This window comes from Solanum tuberosum, unplaced genomic scaffold (genome assembly GCF_000226075.1).
Source record: "Solanum tuberosum cultivar DM 1-3 516 R44 unplaced genomic scaffold, SolTub_3.0 scf00007, whole genome shotgun sequence".
NCBI lineage: Eukaryota > Viridiplantae > Streptophyta > Magnoliopsida > Solanales > Solanaceae > Solanum > Solanum tuberosum.
The window spans coordinates 121,588-144,645 of record NW_006238933.1 but is presented as its reverse complement, the minus strand read 5'-3'; the positions used below and the strand labels follow the sequence as shown (position 1 = coordinate 144,645).

General features: G+C 34.4%; 1 long non-coding RNA gene across 4 annotated transcripts; it reads left to right on the top strand.

Annotated features, from left to right (window-relative positions):
- Positions 1–5,105: 5,105 nt before the first annotated feature.
- LOC102582678 (uncharacterized) lies at positions 5,106–8,326 on the top strand. Of its 4 annotated transcripts, none has more exons than XR_001473468.1 (3): positions 5,106–5,285; positions 5,602–7,136; positions 7,819–8,326. It is a non-coding gene; the product is annotated as an uncharacterized lncRNA (long non-coding RNA). The 4 variants fall into 4 exon arrangements; XR_001473467.1 differs by having other exon boundaries at positions 5,106–5,335; XR_001473465.1 differs by having other exon boundaries at positions 5,106–5,504.
- The last annotated feature ends 14,732 nt before the right edge of the window (positions 8,327–23,058 follow it).

The following is a 23,058-nucleotide window of genomic DNA, read 5'->3' as shown; positions in this document are numbered from 1 at the left end:
GCATGTTGTAGTATGAGGACGTTCGGTTGGTGTGTAAGGGGTATTCGATTTCTAGCTTGATGTCTTGTTTATTAGGTTGCTTGTTGGCTACCATGTGGTTGGTACTCACTCCTTGCTTCTATATACACTTGTGTAGGTTTCGAATCCGATCTAGCGTGATTGCTCTTATTCTCACTTTCCGAGGCTTGTTGAAGGACTTGAGAGGTAGTTGCTTGACATCCCGACAGACCCACTTTTTCTTTTCTTTATGCTTTGACCTAGTTGAGAAACAAAGTATGACACTTGTAATTATTTCAATTTCGCACTTTAAGTATTAGTGGATGTATACGTGACAACTAGATTTTTGGGGGTTTTAATAGAAAGAATAATTTGTTCGCTTTATCTTGTTCTTGCTTTATATTTTCGCATTTCTTTCATTTTTATTGGGTTGAGGCTGACTTGTCTTGGTGGGAATTGACAAGTCTCATCACAACCATTTCTAGGTCATGACAACAAAGTACTATAAGTGACATTTTTTGTCATATAAACATGATTAATATATACGTTAAAATATTGATAAAGTTTTACATAGTTTAAGTCTATTAAAATATAAAAATGTCACACAAATTGAGATAAAGAGAGTACTAATAATTTAAAAAATATGTGTTATCACATAAATTGAGACAAAAAAATAATATTTAAGAAATATGTGTTACAATGATGGCTCAAGGGTGAGGATAGTAAATCATTTGCTTTAAGCCCCAAACAATTTTAAATGTCAATTTTATGATTTTAATTTTACTCAAAAAAATATTGAACATTATACAAAAAGAAAGATACAAAATTGAAATAAAATAGAAAGAAAGATGAACTAACTACTATCACAAATATTTTAGAACTTTGAATAAAATAACACAAATAATTTTTTTACAATAATATCCAAGGTATATATTGCAAACAAATAACCAATCTTTTATTGACTAGAATTAATTCTTACTTTTATAAATAATAATATTACTATGTAAAGTTAATCACTTAATGTCTTTTAAGAATATTACACGAAAAACAAATAGTATGCAAGAATAAAAAAGGCAATCCTAAATTAATATTATTTTTTGTGTATATATTTAAAGTCCCTTAGTATAATTTTATTTTAGACTAATAATTTTATTCAGACATCATTGTTTTCATTTTAAATTTGTAGAGCGTATATTCTGGATGTATTCATAGTAATATAAAATTATGAATAAAGAAATGAACTATAGTGTAAAACTTTGGCTAATGATAATTTTTTTACCAATGACACAGAATGTTTGAAATCCTAAGGGGAGAATTCCTTTATAAGAAGACAGCGAAATGGTATAATGGACCCTTATATTTGTACGCGTTTGTATTATGAACCCTTCTATTTAACCCTTTATCAACTGAATCCTTACACTCAACCAAAAGAAGATTTGTAAACCCTCTTATCATGTGTGTAATTCACTCGCCCTTAAATAAATGATATATCAAATCCACTCACCTAAATTAATGACATGTCATAATTATGTTTATTAACTATTTTTAAAACTATTAACCAAAATTATATAATAAAATATAAAATAATAAATTTTTAATTTATTCTTTAAAAATAAAGTTTGAAACTCCATACTTTATCTCCCCATTCCCACCTTGAAAGGTCTAAATCTAAAGCCCTTCGCCGTCGTCATCGTCTCAGTTGTCGTCGCAACTTTTGCCGGCGACCATACGTACTCTCTTCCTCACCCGTTTTCATCTCCGTCGCACCATGGCCACCAGATCTGACCGAAAAACCTCTTCGCTGTCGTGACCAAATCCCATCCTCACCCGCCTCGTTCTTCTTTCATTGGCCTGTGTCCTCTCTCTCTAGGTGCCAATGCGAAGATCTACTAAAGAATATGACAAGAGTGTGAAGAAGAAAGAAAAATGGATTGGACAGGGATGGAGATGGCCAAAAATCAGTGGCGGATCCAAGATCTGATGATTGTGGGTGCTCAATTCATTTAACATAAAGTTACTAGCCAAAAAGAAATAATCTTTCTAGATGCTTACCAATATTTTTATAATTTAGTTAGTAAATGAAATACAAAAAATAGAAAAGTGGAAAAACATAAAAGAAATAAGCAAAAATTCTGGAGTGAAAAAGTATAAAAAGAAGTTAAAAACTAAGAAGAATTTCAGTTTACCTTTTTTCAACAAAAAGATAAGCATTTACCAGGATTCGAACCCTAGATACAAGGCACTAACGACTTTAAAATTCAAGTTTGGAACCAACTCACCCACTAGACCATTGGTTTAATGAGTGCTGAGAAATACATTATATAACATTTTCAGTATTTTCTATATACATATACAAAGTTTCCGTCGGGGTCAATGGGTGCTCGAGCATCCAAACCTCAACACGTGGGTCCGCCCCTGCCAAAAATGGAGGTGAACCGGTTGGCTGAAGAAGAAAGCTTTTTTTAGTTATTATTTTTTAAAAGTTTTATTATTTTATTGTTTTTTTTTAATCTTTTAATATTTTTTAAACTTAAATAGGATATCACTCGCCTTAAGGAGAATGAATTCACACACTTTTGCCAACTCAACCATATTGATGCCATATAAGCCTAGTCAATGGTTAGAGGGGTTTGATAAATTGTGTTTTATTAAATTTAAGGGTTTAATTGATAAAGAGTTAAGTAAAAGGGTTCACAATATAAATTCATACAAGTATAAGGGTCTATTAGACCATTTGCCTAAGAAGACACCTAAATGCCTGTTGGTAAAAAAATTAAGTCAATATTTTTTTAAAGAAAAAATCCAGATGTAAATGTTCTAACTATCCTTTATCAGACATGAAAGAGAAGTAGAAAATTTAAGAGAATATTCTGCCAACTACTTTTTTTTTAAACATAATTATTCAACTAACTAAAATTCATATATTACAGAGGTCACCATTTTAAATAAATTATGAAGGAATCAAATGGATAACCTTTTATTTGGAATTTATATTTCTCAATCTCTTTTTAAAAAAAATAAATAAATAGGGTTAAAAAAGAGAAAATAAAGAAGAAATTACAAGTTGGAAAATTAAACTCTCATTAATAAAGCGAAATTCAAATAACCAACCAAATAAATGATTAACATTCTCATTTTTCAATCTTGTGAAAAAGTATCACAAAAAAATATCTTTTCAATATTCTTCTAAATCACCATATTTTGGTATGTCTGTAACTATACTTATAAAGAATCTTCAATTGAATACCTTCATGAAAAAAGTAATATTTAACTATATATAGGTAAAAAGAATTATGTGTATATTACTGTATATAAAACTTATCGATTTCATTTAAATATGTTAAAACAAAAACATAGTATACTTTCTTTTGTATTCATTTATGTAAAATATTTTTTTTAACCCATTTTAAAATCTATTTCATCACAAGTAACTTTTGTACGGACAATAATCCGTCTATTTATTAATTTATTCAACTCATGTAAAATCTGCCTAAATTCGATTTAACCTGTTCATTTTCCACCTCTAACACATGGGTACCAACAAATCTAACATACTACTCTTTCTGTCTCAGTTTATGTAAGACTCTTTGTTTTTAATTTGTCCCGAAAAGAATATTATGTTTTCTTATTTGACAACAAATTAATGGCATCATCCCTTTTATCATTATTGAGTTCCATTTAACACTTTATATAAAGAAAAGTCAACTAAAATAAGCATTAAAATAACTTTACTAAGAGCCTGTTTGACATTGTTGTTGAAGGCTAGAAACACTTATTTTGAGAAAAAACAATATTTTTTAAAGAAAAATTTAGCGTTTAGCAATTCAATAAAACTACTTTTAAATGGAAGCAAAATCAGTTTTTTTGTTGTTGAGAAGACGCTAAAAATTTCTTCTTTTTAGAAAAGCAGAAGCAGAAAATTATTTTTTTCAAGACTAAAATATCCCTTACATATATACATATTTACCAGTATATCACTTATTAATTAATTAACATATCTCATAAGTTTAGTTAAGTTTCTTCTAAGAATTTTATTTTTTATTTTTATATAATACATTGTTTATTTTATTTTACGTTTATATATTATTTTATATTTTATATTTTATATTTTATAAATTATATATTATTTTACCTATTATTTTCAGAAGTAGAAAAAAAGGTAATAACAATATTTTTGCAAGATTAGAAAAAGAAAAAAAATAAGAATTGAAGATTTCCGCCTCCCAAAAAAATATATAATATTGATTGAAAATTTGAATATATAAATTTTAATTTAATAAAAATAAAAATTTGTTTAAAACTTTTAAAATAAACATGTAAAATAGTTTATCCTTATAAAATAAGTTTAATATTAAAAGTACATTGGTTCTTGTTTCTTTTTGTAATTTGACTCTCAAAAGTACTTTTTTAAAAAACAAATAAATTAGTCAAACACAATTTACTTATAAAAAACGCATTTCAAATTAATTAGCCAAATACAAATCGTTTTTTAAAAAAACATTTTTCTAAATAGTTATTTTAAAAAAGTGCTTTTAAAAATAAATAATTTTGAGCATCAATGCCAAATAGACTCTAAAGTTAATTTGGTAAACATCAAATCAAATAAACTGTGTCAAATAAATTGAAACGAAATAAGTGATATGTCAGTTCAGCCTGACATGTGACGCTCTAAATTCTTTAAAAACGCATCAGCACCACATATTTCTACATCACACGTCTGACGTAGGTCTATTCTTTATCTATATGTATAAGCATTTCCATTTTCCTTGGTTGCTTGTACTATGAAAAAAATTAGAAGTAAGTTCTTTTTTAAATTGGAAAAAAAAACTCCTCAAGATTATCAAGAACGTAACGCACGCCCAGGGCGGAGGTAGCATATAATGAAGGGGTTCATCTGAATTTTCTTGGCAAAAAATATTACTATTTATACATGATTAAAATTATTTTTTAGATATGTATAATAGATGTCGAATTCCCTTCTACTAGTTCGAGTATTTACTTCTCAAATTTTAAACTCCTTATTAAAATTTCTGATTCCGCCATTGCGCACGCTCTCTTGTTTAGCTTTCAAGATATGACTCAGTGTGTATCCAGCTGGCGACTAGACGGCTCCCCGTCTCATCTAAACCTTGTTCTTAGCTCTCACTTTAATTCAAATAATTCCTTTGTAACTGATGCCCCATAGTATATTTCTCTCTTCTTCTCTCTCTCTTTTTTATCCTTCCATAAGGGTTTTCACCTTTTCGACTCTCTGGGTGATTCAAATTCACAATTTTAGAGGTTTAGAGGTGATGCAACGACAAAGCTAATAGCCTGCATGAGGGTTCAGTCAAATTCAGTAGAATTTTCTCAAATAGTATATTTATGTTGATAAATTCATTAAATAAATATAAGTAAATTTTTTGAATAGTTACAATCACTTAAAATCATAATTGTAAAATTTAAAATCTATAAAGTTGAAATTCTAACTTCGCGCCGTTGAGGTGATGAGCATGCTTAGCATCTGAGTAATCTCTCTTGTTGATTCTTACTCGTTTATTGATTTTTATTTAGCATAAATTCTAGGGTTTAATTAATATTTTTTTGATTTTTATTGTTATGAAGGATGGATTATGAATTAGCAGAGCTAACATGGGAAAACGGACAGGTAGTGATGCATGGCTTAGGTCCTCCACGCGTGCCTAATAAGCCTTTATCGACTCCTTCTCCAACAAAATACGCGTGTGACAATAAACCATATGCTGCTGCAGGTGGCACACTTGAATCCATAGTGAACCAAGCTCATCACCAGAATTCCCCCGTGGACGGGGGTGGAGATAGAGAGGATGATGATTTCGTGAGTTGATTTGATGATTGTCTTCCTGAAACTCAGACAACTACGGCCATAGATACTATTGCCGTAGATGCCTTAGTTCCAACAAGTTCCACTAACACGCCAAACTATAATCAGTGGCCCCATCCACGCACGTGTCCGGGACGGGGATGACCAACAAATGTTTAGTTGACTGCTCCACACGTGTTGCATCATGCAGTGGTGATGCGGAGATGGCAGGTGTGGGAATAGGATCTAGCTTTGAGGAGATTTCGAAAGACTTTGGGATTACCGAGTCTTTCGGGAATGAAGAGGTTAAGAACTTGATCGAATCAATGGTATACGAGGGACAACATAACTATATGGCTGACCAGACCGTGAGTCGGGGAGACACTATTGAAACGGGAGAGAGAAGTTTGGGTGCGTAAAGAGTACTTACCACAACATCTACGGAGTCACCTGAGAACACCTTTAAGCATAATAAAAATAAGATCGTGAATAATCATGATTTCATTTCTCATAGCAGAGCTCAAGTAAGAATATGATTTCCTTTTATGCATAGTTACAGTATACTTCCTATGATTCCATGCGGCACAACATAAGTTTATTTAGTAATGTGATTTTTCCTTATAGAACTTAATTGTTATTCTATTAGTAATGTGATTTTTCCTTTTTTAAGCAACTTTATTTTTTAGAAAATATTTTTTAAAATTTTTGACCAATCAAACATGAAAAGACAATATTTTCAGCCAAATACTACCCTAGTATCATGCTATTATTATTATTTCACTGCCTTAGTATCATGTTATTGTTTCACTACCATAGTTTCAAGTTATTGTTTTGGTATAACCTTTTGTTATTCGAAGTCCACTCCTACTAATTCAATTTTTTTCAGACCAAGTAAAAGGGAAAATCGCACTGCTCTTAGTCAAAGTTTAAGAGCAAATTTTTATTGTTTGACTCTAAAAAGAAAATCATAATAATTAAAAGTGCACAAGAAAGTATCAGTTAATTTGAGTTAACATGAAGTAAGAAAGAAAGAGAGTTTTGAAACTTATAGCAACTTAAAATAAGTGATAGCATTGTTTGTGGGAGAATAGAATAATTATTACTTTTTAAGTAGTTATTCCTTTTCTTTAGTGAAGTGATATTACTATTTTTTTAAGATATATATGTCAAATTGTTGGATAGTGTATTAAACTTTGGTGTCAACTCACACAAGGAGTCAAAAGATAATGAGGATGAGGATGAGAAAAAAGGATCCAAAATTTCTTCATTTTCAACAAAAAGGAGCAGAGCTGCTGCTACTCACAACCAGTCTGAACGAGTAAGATGTCACTCTCATGTTTCTCGAAAATACTTTATTTGTTGCAATTTATGTGATACATCTTGAATTTCAAGAATCAAATAAGACTATTTTTAATGGTAATATTTTTTAATATATTTTTAAATATTTTGAATTGTATTTTTTTTTATAGTTTATAAATATATAAATTTCATTTGTAAAAAATTTGAAGATTTCATTGAGCAAATTTTTCATTTAAACTTAAACTGTTTGACTCTCAAAAAATGAAACGTGTCACATAAATTAGGACATAAAAAATAATTGTTTTCAATTAATTATAATGATGTAAAAAATGTCTTCTGGCCTGACATCATATATATATGGGAAAAGGTCTTGATTTACCTCCGAACTTTATGATTTAGAGCTGATATACCCTCCATTTAAAAAACGGTTCATATATGCCCCTGTCGTTATAGAAATGACTCCTATATGCCCTTTTACTTAACAAATTAATAATTAATAAATTAAAAATTCATTGTTTTTGCTTTAATTTAAGAAAATGTCATGTGGCATTTAAAATATCCCACCTTCCACTATACCCATCTTCCACCATACCCACCCGACCCAATTGGAAACAAAACAAACTCACCCACTCAAATTAACTTCACCCATTTCATTTCATCGTTTCCACCTCAACAAAAACAAAAATAATTTTTTTTGTTAGGATCCGGTGAGCTCTACGATCCTGAGATCGAGAATGTAGAAGATCCACCATTGAAGCCAATGGTAATTTGTGAGACAGAAACAAGGATGGAAAAGAGGTCTTGAATATTTGAAGCAATAGGAAACAGGGGAATCAAACAAGGATTGCTTTTAAAGGGGATGCGAGAGAAATCTCGACCCTTCAGATCTGTCATATTCTCCAAATAAGACTACTTGGAAGGGCAAAGAAGCATTCACTACCAGTCAGTTACAAGCTGATGTGAAGAAGAAGAGAGTGAAGCAACTGACAATGAAGGGAAAATGGCCCGTGGCTACTACTATATTTTTGAATTTGCAAACTTTAAATATTAGATTCCAAGGATCGGTTGTAGATTTGTGCCTAAGTAGCTTTTGGTTCATTGTAATGGTTTATGACAACTTTTGATGAATCTTATTAGGCCTTATGTAATGGATTTATCAACTTTTGTATCATTTAGTAATAAAAAGAACATGTTTGAAACATTCAAAAATGAGATAGAATCATCAATGACTCGTTGACATTCCACGTCGGAGCTAAAATCATATTTCAAGAATCATTCGAATTGCAGAAATGCTTCTCATTTATCACTAATATTTCATCTCCGAGATGACTACAAATAAATCTAGGACATCATCTAAGCTATCTACTACTTCAAAGAAGTTTGTGAAAAATGCTAATTTCCGTCGTAAGTTAACAATTTTGAGATCGATTGGCTCTAGTTTAGAGGCTAGAGCTCACCGGAACCCTCACAAATTTTTTGATTTTTGTTTCATTTGAGCATGGAAACTGAAAACACTGAAATGATATGAGTTGGGTTAATTTGAGTGGGTGGGTTTTTTTTCTTTCCAATTGAGTCGGGTGGGTATGGTGTAGGTGGGATATTTTAAATGCCACATGGCATTTTCTTAAATTAAAACTAAAAAAATGAATTTTTAATTTATTAAATATTAATCAGTTAAGATAAAGGGCATATATGAGCCATTTTTATAACGGCAAGGGCATATATAAGCCATTTTTTAAACGAAGAATATATCAGCTCCAAATCTTAAAGTTCAGGGGTAAATCAAGACCTTTTCCCTATATATAATAACAACAAAACTAATTTGAATTTTTTAATTGACTATTTTTTTTAATTATTACTAGAAAAGAAGAGACAAGATAAACCAAAGGATGAAGACATTGCAGAAGTTCGTTCCAACATCGAGTAAGGTAATGAAATTAAAAAAATTAATAATTTTTTCTATCAATAAATTAATTTTATAGTTTTTTCTGTGTTTTACAGTTGTTTGGAACTTTATGTTTCAAGAATATACTTATCTATGTTCCATCAATTTTGTCTTTGCATAAAAAATACTCTGCACTTCAGTTCACTAATTCTCAACCACTATTTCAAATAATTACTCCCTCCGTTTTAAATTTATGTGACATAGTTTAATTTTACATACATTTAAAATTTATGATTCAAAATAAGTCATATATATTATTTTTGTGTGACTATTAATTATTTCATGAAGAATAAAATAAGCATTTTAAGATTAAATTATTAAATAACATATTATAATTAATAATTTTACTAAAGCTTGCAAGTGAAAGACATAAACAAAATGCAAAATCCTCGTATAAAAATTATAGTAAACTTGTTTCTGCAGTCTCATATTTTTCCTTTCTCAATCGTTAGCTTTTTATTTAAGTATCAATTATTACGTGACATGTCAAATTGCAGAGAGAGGAAAGCGAGATTAGTTCTTGACTCCTTTTATACAAATAACCAACTATTTAAGTATCAATTATTACGTAGTGTGACATGTCGGGTTGAAGAGAGAAGAAGGCGAAATTAGTTCTCGACTCCTTTCAGACAAATAACCAACTATTTAAGTATCAATTATTACGTAGTGTGACATGTCGGGTTGAAGAGAGAAGAAGGCGAAATTAGTTCTCGACTCCTTTCAGACAAATAACCAACTATTTAAGTATCAATTATTACGTAGTGTGACATGTCGGGTTGAAGAGAGAAGAAGGCGAAATTAGTTCTTGACTCCTTTCAGATAAATAACCAACTATTTAAGTATCAATTATAACGTACTTTGACATGTCGGGTTGAAGAGAGAAGAAGGCGAAATTAGTTCTCGACTCCTTTCAGACAAATAACCAACTATTTAAGTATCAATTATTACGTAGTGTGACATGTCGGGTTGAAGAGAGAAGAAGGCGAAATTAGTTCTTGACTCCATTCTGACAAATAACCAACTATTTAAGTATCAATTATTACGTAGTGTGACATGTCGGATTGAAGAGAGAAGAAGGTGAAATTAGTTCTTGACTCCTTTCAGACAAATAACCAACTATTTAAGTATCAATTATTACGTAGTGTGACATGTCAGGTTGAAGAGAGAAGAAGACGAAATTAGTTCTTGACTCCTTTCAGCCAAATAACCAACTATTTAAGTATCAACTATTACGTAATGTGACATGTCAGATTGAAGAGAGAAGAAGATGAAATTAGTTCTTGACTCCTTTCAGACAAATAACCAACTATTTAAGTATCAATTATTACGTATATATCGTGACATGTCGGGTTGAAGAGAGAAGAAGGCGAAATTAGTTCTCGACTCCTTTCAGACAAATAACCAACTATTTAAGTATCAATTATAACGTACTTTGACATGTCGGGTTGAAGAGAGAAGAAGACGAAATTAGTTCTCGACTCCTTTCAGACAAATAACCAACTATTTAAGTATCAATTATAACGTACTTTGACATGTCGGGTTGAAGGTGTGACATGTCGGGTTGAAGAGAGAAAAAGGAGAAATTAGTTCTTGACTCCTTTCAGACAAATAATCAACTATTTAAGGATCAGTTATTACGTATTGTGACATGTCAGATCGAATAGAGAAGAAGACGAAATTAGTTCTCGACTCCTTTCAGACAAATAGCCAACTAGGGTGAAATAAATTAACATATGGAGATTCCGCTATTGATTGACTGCTTGAATTATTGATCACCTTAGTGAGGGTTTAATACTTAGTATTATTCAACCTACTAAGTTTTATCTTATTGTTTAAGCAGACTAATAAGGCATCAATGCTAGATGAGGTGATAGAATATTTGAAGCAACTACAAGCTCAAGTTAAAGCCATGAGCATGATGATTCATGTTAACATGCATCCACCCCTATGATGTTACCAAATATGGCATTCCAACAACAACAACAACTTCAAATGTCAATGATGGGAATGGCTAGACCCATAGATGTCAATTCCCTTAGCAGTCCCAACTTAACAACAATGCCTTCGATTCTCCATGCCACCACACCCTCTAATTTCAATATGCCTCCTATTCCCTCCCTTGGAGCTGATCCTTTAGCTTCCTTCATCACAGGTACAACAACAAAAATAGCTCATCTTATAACTATTACATCTGTTAAATGTTAGAGATGTTATCTCCTGAATGAAAAGAAAAGAATTATTTGAGTCCACAAAACCCACTATGTCTTCTTCATTTTCTATTCACACCTTTAAAACTCAACAACAGCTGAACTCGTGATTTTGAGGTATGTACATCCTGATTCTCTTACATTATCATGAGGAGGGCATGATATTACTGTTTGTCAAAAGCATAATATTTTTTGACTGCTATAATAAAATATTGTTAAAGAGAACGTACATTACAAGAGTAACATAACAATATGGAAAAATGTTTCTAATAAAACATGACGTTATAATTAATGAAATATTATTATAGAAAGATTTGACTATATGTGTATTGGTTGGATTATTACGATTTTAAAAAAAATAGTTTTCTGTTTAAGGAGGGTTTTAACAGGTTTCAAATTCGGAATTTTTTTGCAGCTTATGATGATGAATGCTTATAGCAGGATGACAGCGTTGTACCAGCAATATCTACAGTCGAATACAAATCATGTCTTTAAAAAATGATGTGTATAGCAATGTTCTAAAGTTTGAAAACTTTTTTTCCTTGATCAATTCCAATAAGATTGACCATGGCTTATTGACAGTTCAACTACTGAATTGGTGTTACGTTCCAAGACACTTGATGAAGGAACATAATAGAATATGTAAATATGATTTATTTATTTTTAACAGTTTCATAGCAGACAAAGTGTACCATAGTATAATATTTTTTTTTCTCTTTTGCTAGTAAATGGAAGTGTGACAGTAAAAAAATGAGGATTTTTCATAAATAGATATAATTTGAACCATAATTATCATTAACAATTATAATTTTTCTAATTTTGATTCATAATAACAACTTGAGAGAGGAGCGAGAAGCGTGAAATTGAGAAAGAGAGAGAAAAATCTATATTGTATATATTGTATTTGATACATACGAGCAGAAAAATCTCTGGTACCCTGAAAGATGAAGCTCACCTTGGGATTCAGAATCAAGCATCTCTCAACTAATGTCTCAGATCAGCTGTTGGAAGATGTCTTGTACTCAGCAAAGAAAAGGAACAAGTGTAGTATCAGTATACAAATTACACTGTATTTGTAAGATCACACAGCCAGTCCAATATATAAATGTAAACATCCACTACAATATAGTAACATAGAACAATGCATAACATAACAACAATTAGCAACCACATAGACTCTCGGTCACATGTCATGAAACAACAGTAATTGGGTCAACCAATGCATGACTACATGTCCTATATGATCATAGTTCAAATGTCTGGTCCTCTTAGGGAACTACAATCACATACCTGGTCCTCTCACGAAACCCACATTCAAGCTGTTAGTGTACTAGCATGGTATCCAAGTTGTCTTAGTGTACTGGCATTGTATCTAATTAATCCATAGTTAGTGTACCAGCGTGGTACGCGAGCCAACCAATAATCACAAAGAATCATGTACAATCACATAGCACAATGAACACGACATCTTGAAAATCACAAGTTCATTGCATGAGATTACCTACATGATGTCATTTCATATATTTTCTACCATGCATTACACAAATGATACTACAAAATAGTTGACATGCATACATACATAAACCGAAAATATACAACCATCGCCTACCTCAAATCAAGCCTCTTAAAAACTCTAAATAATCTGAACTTTCCCCTTGCGAAGCGCCTCAGCTAACAATGAATCACTAGTGACCTATAATTTGCCCAGATTGTCAACAAACACTAAACCTATGCAAAAATATCATCATCTTCCTCAACTTAGGACTCCCCCACTGTGGAATCATGTCAAAACCTTCCCCCAATAGCAATAACATAGATTCTAAGGATTAAGAATCAATACATAAAGTTGAAGTGTCGAATTCTTACCTTTACTGTGAAATCCATGGGAAAATGGGTACTAACCGCCCGAAATTGCCCATCCTAAGTCCAAGAACTCAAAGTACAGAAAATAGGAGTTTTGGGTTTTTTCTGCTCTAAATCCCGATTCAGTGTGCTATAACAACAACTAACCTCGCTATAGCGGTCTACACACTGCTATAGTGGGATGCCTTCCGCTATAGCGGCCTCGAAGAAACTTCAAAAATTCAAACTCCGGAACAAGGCCATTTTTACAGCACAAACTCTTATATTGATGTCCCAACACATACGTCAAGTTCAATTCCCGGAGGTCTACTTATCCGAATTCGATTTCGAAATGTCTTATGGACTCCTTAATGTCTTGGCTACAAGAATATAGCAATAAAATCTTGAAATCACACCCCCAAATGGCCCTAGACCTGCCTAAATTCTATCTGAGGAGGCTGACCTAGCCGAAAATTTAAGCCACTACCCGGAGAATTTTCTGGTCCAAATTCATTTACTATTGACTTACTCATAAAGATCGAGTCAAATCGTTACATATATTTGATACATACAAAGATGATACAATTGATACAGTTAACACAAATATCATCTTCTTTTTTCCATGTATTCATTCTATTTATCTAAATCAGCCTTTAATTAAATGATGGGCAAGTAACAAATAGAAGATACACAAAGTTAGTCAAAGTATGCCAGATTCTTGTAGGATGTGAATTTGGATTGAGATATTTTATGTTGTGGTTTTGTTCAGCCATAAAATTTTGCTATTTCGTCATGAAATTTTGTTCATCCCTAATTTCAGTTATTTCCCTTCTGTTTTAATAATTTACCCCGTTGCTAATCATTATGAGTTTGACCCTCTTTCTAACTATCCAAATACCACAAAAAAGATGGAAATAAGTGACAGATTAATCTTTTGCTAATTTCAAATAAGAATAATTATATTTTAGTTTATATTAATGATGATTTAATTTGTTTAAATATTTTTTAATTGCAGATATTCCATCCAATAAGGTAGATGAGAGAGGGAGTGAGGTAAGAGACATAGAAGAGAGGAGAGAGAGGGAGGAAAGAGGCGAGCGAAATAGAGATTAAAGATTTGCTATAAAATTCCAATTATAATTGTGTTTGTTACATAATATTTTAAAACTATAGCTATCTATAGTAAATAATGTAGTTATATTTGTTAGATTATATAGTTTTTTCTAAAAAGTTATGTGCCTCATAAGCAGTTCAATTTGTTGTCCAAGTTTTGGCCCATCATGACAAGAAAAAAATACCAAATTTGCGACCAAATATTTATGACATGTTCTTCATAAAATTGTGACAGATTTATGAAAATTTTATGATGGAATTTTTAATTTTTTTTACCATTCTATAGATTTTATTCGTTTATCAAATTGCAATACTTGAATCTGTGAGATACTCTTTGGTCATAAACATTGCTTTTCTTGTGGTGCATTGATCCATTTGTAACACTCTTTTTCGATGGAACAATTCAAACTTTTATTGACTTCTTAAGAGGGAATATTCTCAAATTGGCCACTCAAAATGGTACCTTGTAGAAGAGATTGGAACTTTAATTTTTTTTCTTTAGAGTCCAAGGTGGACCTTTCCATCCATAGATCGATAGTGATTTATTTTTTTGTTTTTTATTCGGTGTTCGATACTGTATTAGAGTTTGATTAATTTAAATCTATGCTGGGTAGAGCCTCATTCGAAGGGTTAATCAAAGATTTTTCCACCCCCCATAACATGGTCTTCTATTCAATGTTCGGTACCATATTGAAATTTGACTAATTTGAATTCGCGCTGGATAGGGGTCCACTTAAAGGGTAATGTGCCTTTCCCAACCAAAAAATTTTCCATCCCAAAATTTGAACCCGATGCCTCTAATTAATTGAGGAACTGCCCTATTAATTGCTTCACACATGATAATAGTGATTTTGTTTGTGATTGTAGAAAGAATCTAAGATATATCTAGTAGTCAAGAGGTTAATTATTAGTCACCTTTATAAAAATGTAACATTCTTGAATAAGTGTAACGACCTGTTCCCGTAGTTATAGAAAAGCCAATGGGAAAAAATTTGGGTCAAAAAACTTTTTCGTAGTAACTTGAAATTTCCCAACCTAGTTCAGATTTGGATGAAATCAGAGTCAGTAAGGTGTAAGGAAATCTGATAACAATTGGGTGATTTAATTATGATTTTGATGACATGAGTAGATAGCTAAGACGTTAAAGAACCCGTACGACTTTACAAAATTAAATTTTTTGGTGAGAACTGCTGTAGCGGGACAGTCGCGGTTAAGTCGGAAATAAACCTCAAAACATCTTTATTCTGCAATTTTCGTTCTTGATAGTAAGGAGACGAATCCCAGGCGATTCTTGACAGTTTTCCACCTTTCTTAAGGCTAAAGGTAAGGTTTTAACTCCCGAATCCATTTTTCGATCTGTAGATCGTAATCTATTGGGTAATTATCGATGGGGGAGGGTTTTCATCTGGGAATTTTGGTGGAAAAATCCCTAATCTGGGTATGGGGATCAAGGGTTTAACATAGGGTTGATCTTATTGATTATAATTCGGGTAATTAAGTCTTGTATAATGATCCTATCATTATATTGATTGTTTGTAGAACAAGAACAAGAGGAAAGAATCTAGAAAAGGAAGGATCAAGTTTCTTAGGGGATTCAAGATTTGTTCGAGGTAGGTGATAGTTGTGATTTCATGATTGTGTGATATATGTTTGTTCTTGCTTCATTATAATACGTGTATGTATGCGAATATTGCACTATTGGTCACACTAATTGTAAATGAGGATAGATGAATGATGAATGCCATGAATCATGACTTGATTGTATGATTATAAGAATGTAATTTGTGATTGTGATTGTGGCTTGTTAAATGAATCGGGTGTTGCGTTCCAACACACTAACTTGGATCGGTTGCCACGTTTTGGCATAAATATGAGATCAGTTGCAATGTTTCGACATAAATATTGGATCAGATACCACGTGCTGGTATGCTAATAGTTTGGGTTTGGGTTCCATGAGAGGACCATTGACTTGACATAATTGTGTAATTGAGAATTTTGAACTTGATCGTTATTCTTAAATGATATTGATATTGTATATGTTTGGTGTATGCATGTTATTATTACGTTGTAATGGCTTATGTCTATTGCGCTTAGTGGGATAGTCGCGTGATCCTACCAGTAAACTGTGGTTGTGTACTGACAGTGCACTTGCTCTTTCTTTGTTGAGTATATGACATCTTCAGGCGGCTATTGACAGACCTCTCTTAGAAGATTAGGGACCTTTTTGAACTAAAGGGTGAGCTAGTTCTTCCGGGCTACCATGAGTTTTCTTTCGTTTAAAGTCTATATTTTCGGACTTAGACTTTCAAGTTAGTTATTCCTATGTTAGTTTGGGGTTGTACCCCTTCTTGTTTAGTACTTATGGATCTTGTTAGAGTTTTGGTACATTGACTTTCAGGTTCTAGATATTATTTTCGCAATGTTAGTTTTGGTTGTTACACTTTTGTTGGAGTTTATGGGAACTCCTTATATTTTCCTTAGGATTTAAACTAGCTTCCGTAACCTTAAATTCTTTAGTATTTTGATTAAGTTGGTTAGCTAATTAGTATGAATGGTTTTCTTACCAGAGGGTTAGTGTGGATGACAATCATGATGGTCTGAGTCGTGACAAAGTTGATATCAGAGCCTAGGCTCGTTGATCTTGATGTACCAAAGCGAGTCTAGTAGAGTCTTGCAGAACGGTACGGAGATGTCTGTACATTTCTTCGAGAGACTATAGGACTTTAGGAAATCTATCTGTTTTCTCTTGTCTCCTTTCGTGCTATAACTTGATTCCAATTGGTATCAGGCGATTCAAATTGGTATCTAACCTCCTTCACTCTTCTGTCCGCAGATGGTTCACACTAAGTTCAACGGCGTCAGACCTGTAGCTCCCGTCAATGCTCCAGGTGAGGAATCTACTGCGAGAGGTTGCGATCGGGGCAGGGATAGAAAAAGAGCTAAGGGTAAAGGCCGAGGAAGGGAAACACCAACTAGGGATGGAGTACCGATTGGAGATGCTCCCAGAAATGAGGCCCCTCCTGCGCACCATGAAAAGGCAGAGGAAATTGTAGAAGTTGAGGAAGAGGAGAATGTTGGACAAGAGGAAGAGGTGCAAGCTGAGACTATATGTATTCCTTCCATAGACCTAATGTTAGCTCAATATATCATGTCGTTCTTGAAAGGATTGGTTGGTCCTGGAGTACTTTGCTCTGTTCAAGCAACTCAAGCTTCCGCCAATCCCCCTATTGCTATCACTGTCCCCAAGGTGGGTGGAAATAGAGGTTATGATGTTTTCTTCCCTCCTTTGTTGGAATCTGTTATGACTGGTAATGAACATGAGAAGTTGACTGAGTTCTTGAAGTTGAAACCGGCTGTGTTCTATGGTTCTGAGAGTGAGGATGCATATGAGTTCATCCTAGATTGCTATGTGAGGCTTCATAAGTGGGGAATTATCCATCAGCATGGGGTTGAGTCTGTGACTTTTCAGCTTCAAGGTGAGGCTAAGCAGTGGTGGAAAGCTTATGTGGTATGCAGATCTTTAGTTTTACCCCACTTACTTGGACCCAGTTTCATGCTCTGATTTTAGTGAAATATGTGCCTTGGACTTTGAGGGATTGTAAGAAGGATGAGTTCATGGCTTTGGAGCAAGGTGGTATGTCTGTGGCTGCTTACGAGGCCAAGTTCCATGCCTTATCTAGATATGCTACTCAATTGATGACTACTGAGGAGGAGAGAATCCATTTATTTATTAAGAGACTAAATTCTGAGTTGCAAGTAATATCTGTTCATATGACCTCTACAGGGAAATGCTTCAATGAGGTAACAGACTTTGTGAAGAAAGTGGAGTGGGTGAGGCAAGATGGTCAGGCTAAGGCATTGGCTAAGAAAGCCAAAAATTTAGGCAACTTTCAGGGATCTTACTCCAGAGGTTCAGGGAGGCCAACACTTGCAGCCGGGCCAATTCAGTCTGTTATGCCCGCCTCTACAGGTAATTACTTCAGAACTCCACCTCAGAATTTGATTCAGGATAGCCAGGGAGCCGCACCTTTGGCGGGCAGCATGCCATCTTTTGATTGTAGATGTTATAACTGTGGTAAACCTAGGCATATGAGGAAAGATTGTCCCCACCCGCGCATGTTGGATTCCGCACAACAGTAATCTAGAGCAATGGTACCCGCGTGAAATGGTAATAATGGTCGAGGGCGTCCACAAGGTGGGCAAGGAGGAAATCAGCGAGGCCGCGGAGGTAAGGGAGATGGTAACGCAGGCAGAGGTGTAGTGCAGCCACGCAGGGAAGTCGCCCGTCAAGATGACAGGGTTTAATTCTATGTCTTTCGGGGTAAAAATGAGGCAGAGACGTCTGACGTAGTGATCACATGTACTATTCTTGTCTATGACCGGATGGCTAATGTGTTATTTGATCCAGATTCTACTTATTCGTATGTATCCGTGCGATTTGCCTCAGAATTTTCTATGATTTGTGATATTCTTGATACCCCTATCCATGTTTCTACCCCAATTGGAAAGTCTGTCATAGTCAGCCATGTCTATCGTGCTTGTCTATTTTGTTTATGGGTTTTCAGACTTGGGCTGATTTGGTGATTTTGGATATGACTGACTTTGATATAATCTTATACATGACTTGGTTGTCCCCCTTATTATGTTGTGCTTAATTGTAATATTAAGTGTGTAACTCTAGAAATTCCGGGAAGGGAAAACTTTGAGTGGAAAAGGGTGTACAAGCCTTATCAAGCTAAGATCATATCCTCCATTTGGTCTAGGAAACTGGTAGAACATGGTTTTTTTGGCTTATTTGGCTCATATTCGGGATGTTGAGGTTGAGTCTCCATCTATTGTGTCTTTTCCTGTGGTGTCAGAATTTAGAGAAGTGTTTCCTAATGATTTACCTGGTGTGCCTCCTGATAGAGATATAGATTTCTGCATTGATTTGGAGCCTGGTACCCGCCCCATTTCTATCCCTCCGTATCGCATGGCTCTGGCAGAATTAAGAGAGCTTAAGGCTTAAATCCAAGAACTTCTTGATAAAGGATTCATTCGTCCTAGTACTTCCCCCTGGGGTGCTCCAGTTTTGTTTTTGAAGAAAAAGAATGGTAGTATGAGGATGTGTATAGATTACCGGCAATTGAATAGGGTCACCATTCAAAACAAGCACCCAATGCCTCGAATAGATGATCTTTTTGACCAATTGCAAGGTGCATCAATTTTCTGTAAGATTTATCTAATGTCTGGTTACCATCAATTAAAGATTAGGCCTGAGGATGTGCCTAAGACGACGTTTAGAACCTGCTATGGGCACTGCGAGTTTCTAGTTATGTCTTTTGGTTTGACTAATGCGCCTGCAGTTTTCATAGTTTCATGAACGGGGTGTTCAAACCCTTCCTTGATTCGTTTGTTATAGTCTTCATTGACGATATTTTGGTCTATTCAAAAAGTGGGGAGGAGCATGCCAACCATTTTCGTATTGTTCTGAGTGTTCTTGGGAAACAAAGGTTGTATGCTAAATTTTCGAAGTGTGAATTTTGGCGGACTGCGATTGCATTTTTGGGGCATGTAGTTTAAAAAAAAAGGGTAATGGTAGATCCCCAAAAGATTGAGGCGGTTAAGAATTGGGTTCGGCCTCGCTTTGTAACGGAAGTTAGGAGTTTTTGGGGCTCGCTAGCTACTATCGTCGATTTGTGAAGAACTTTGCTTCTATTACCACTCACTTGGCAAATTTGACCAAAAAGGAGATACCATTTGAATGGACTGAAAAATGTGAAGAGAGCTTCCAAAAGCTCAAGACTCTTTTGACCACAGCACCTATTCTAGCATTACCGATTGAGGGTAAATTTTTTATTGTTTATTGTGATGCTTCACATTCTGGTTTGGGTGCTGTGTTGATGCATGATAAGAATGCTATAGCTTACGCATCGCGTCAATTGAAGGTGCATGAGAGAAATTATCCAACACATGATTTGGAGTTGGCAGCGGTAGTGTTCACTTTTAAGATCTGGCGGCATTACCTTTATGGTGTTAAGTGTGAGGTGTTTACTGATCATCGAGTTTGCAGCATGTGTTCACTTAAAATGATCTGAATTTGAGACAGAGAAGGTGTATGGAGTTACTCAAGGATTATGATGTGACCATTCAATACCATCCGGGCAAGGCTAATGTGTTGGAAGACGCTTTGAGTCGACAAGCGGTGAGTATGGGTAGTTTAGCTTGCTTGAGCGTATCCAAGCGACCCTTGGCTAAGGAAATTCAGACCTTGGAGTTTAAGTTCATGTAGTTGGGCATCTGGAAAGAGGTAGGGTGTTAGCTAGCATTGAAGTAAGGGCCACGTTCATTGAGGAGATCAAGGCCAAACAATTTGAGGATGAAAATTTGAATGAACTTAAGAAAAAGATTGATTGGTAAGACACAAGAGACCCCTCTTGATGTGGAAGGTGTGCTTAATTTTAAAGGAAGGATTTGTGTTCCTCAAGTCGATGACTTGATTCAGAAATTATTGATAGAATATCATGGTTCGCGATATTCCATTCATCCAGGTGTGACCAAGATGTACCGGGATTTGAAGCGGATTTATTGATGGTCGGGCATGAAAATAGATATAGCGGAGTTTGTGGCTAAGTGTCAGAATTGCCAACTAGTAAAGTATGAACAACAAAGGCCTGCAGGTTTGCTTCAAAGAATGCCAATTCCGGAATCGAAGTGAGAAAGGATATCTATGGACTTCGTGGTTGGTCTTCTCAAGACTTTGGGGAAGTTTAATTCTATTTGGGTAATGGTTGACAGATTGACTAAATCAACACATTTTATTCTGCTAAGAATAAATTATAATGCTGAACAATTGGCTAGGGTTTATGTGAAAGAGATAGTGAGGTTGCATTGGGTGCCCCTTTTTATCATCTCAGACCGTGGTACCCAATTCACATCCAAGTTTTGGAGGAAGTTACATGATGAATTAGGCACATAACTCACTTTTAGTACAACCTTCCATCCTCAGACAGACGGACAGTCAGAGAGGACTATTCAAGTGTTAGAAGAAATGTTGAGGGCATGTGTGATTAATTTTGAAGGACATTGGGATAAGTTCTTACGTTTGTGTGAGTTCTCCTATAATAATAGTTATCACTCCAACATAGATATGGCACCGTTTGAGGCACTTTATCGGAGGGGATGTAGATCACCCATAGGTTGGTTCGAGGCTGGAGATGTGAAACCTCTTGGGTTGATTTAGTGAAGGATGCTCAAGATAAGGTAAGGAATATTCAAGCTAAACTTTTAGCATACCAGAGTAGACATAAGAAGTATGCAGACCATAAGGTAAGAGACATGGCAATTCAGACTGGTGAGAATGTTCTTCTCAAGGTATCACCCATGAAAGGGGTGATGAGATTTGGCAAGAAGGTCAAGCTAAGTCCGCGATACATTGGTCCCTCTGAGTGAATGTGTAGGGCTAGATGCTTATAGATTGGCTTTACATCCTAATCTATCTGGAGTTCATCCGGTATTTCATGTGTCTATGTTGAAGAGATATCATGGTGACGGGGATTACATTATAAAATGGGACTCAATTGTGTTAGACAAAGACCTTTAGTATGAGGAGGAACCTATTGCAATTATTGATCGTGATGTTCGGAAGCTGAGGACCAAGGAGATTAAGTCCGTGAAATTTCAATGGAAGCATCATCCAGTTGAGGAAGCTACTTAGGAAACCGAGAAGGACATGCGAGACAAGTATCCCCAATTGTTCGTCGATTCAGGTACTACTCCATTCCTTCCTTAGCCTATTTTTCCTAAGTTTGTCACTCAGGGACGAGTGATGGGTAAATTGGTATCTATTCTAATAACATGTTCCCATCGTTATAGAAAAGCCAACGGGAAAATTTTTGTGCCGAAAAACATTTTCGTAGTAACTTGGAATTTCCCAACCTAGTCCAAATTTGGACGAATTTGGAGTCAGTAAGGTCCAAGGAAATCTGGTAACAATTGGATGATTTAATTATGATTTTGATCACATGAGTAGATAACTAATACGTTAAGAAACCTGTACGACTTTATGGAATTGAATTCGATTGAGTAGAACTCCCGAAATTGTTATTAGCGTGAACGGGTAGTTTTTGAATGTCGTTGGTTGAAGGTGTGTTGTGAAATGGGAGTGTAGAATTCTTAAATTGACTCAATGGTTCCGTGCAAGCCACTAAGGCAGGATTATTCCCGCCAGGGCGGGGCCGCTGTAGCGGGATGAGTACCAATATGGCGGGACAATCGCAATTTAAGTCGGAAATAAACCCCAAAATATCTTTATTCTGCATTTTTCGTTCTTGATAGTAAGGAGACGAACCCCAGGCGATTCTTGATAGTTTACCACCTTTCTTAAGACTAAATGTAAGGTTTTAACTCCCGAATCCATTTTTCGATTCGTAGATCGTAATCTAATGGGTAATTATCGATAGGGGAGGGTTTTGATCTGGGAATTTTGTTGGAAAAAGCCCTAATCTGGGTATGGGGATCAAGGGTTTAACCTAGGGTTGATCATATTGATTATAATCCGGATAATTAAGTCTTGTATATTGATCCTAGCATCATATTGATTGTTTGTAGAACAAGAACAAACGGAAAGAATCCGCAAAGGGAAGGATCAAGTTTCTTAGGGGATTCAAGCTTTGTTCGAGGTAGCTGATGGTTGTGATTTCATGATTGTGTGATATATGTTTGTTCTTGCTTCATTATAATACGTGTATGTATGCGAATGTTGCACTATTGATCACACTAATTGTAAATGAGGATAGATGAATGATGAATGCCATGAATCATGACTTGATTGTATGATTATGAGAATGTACTTT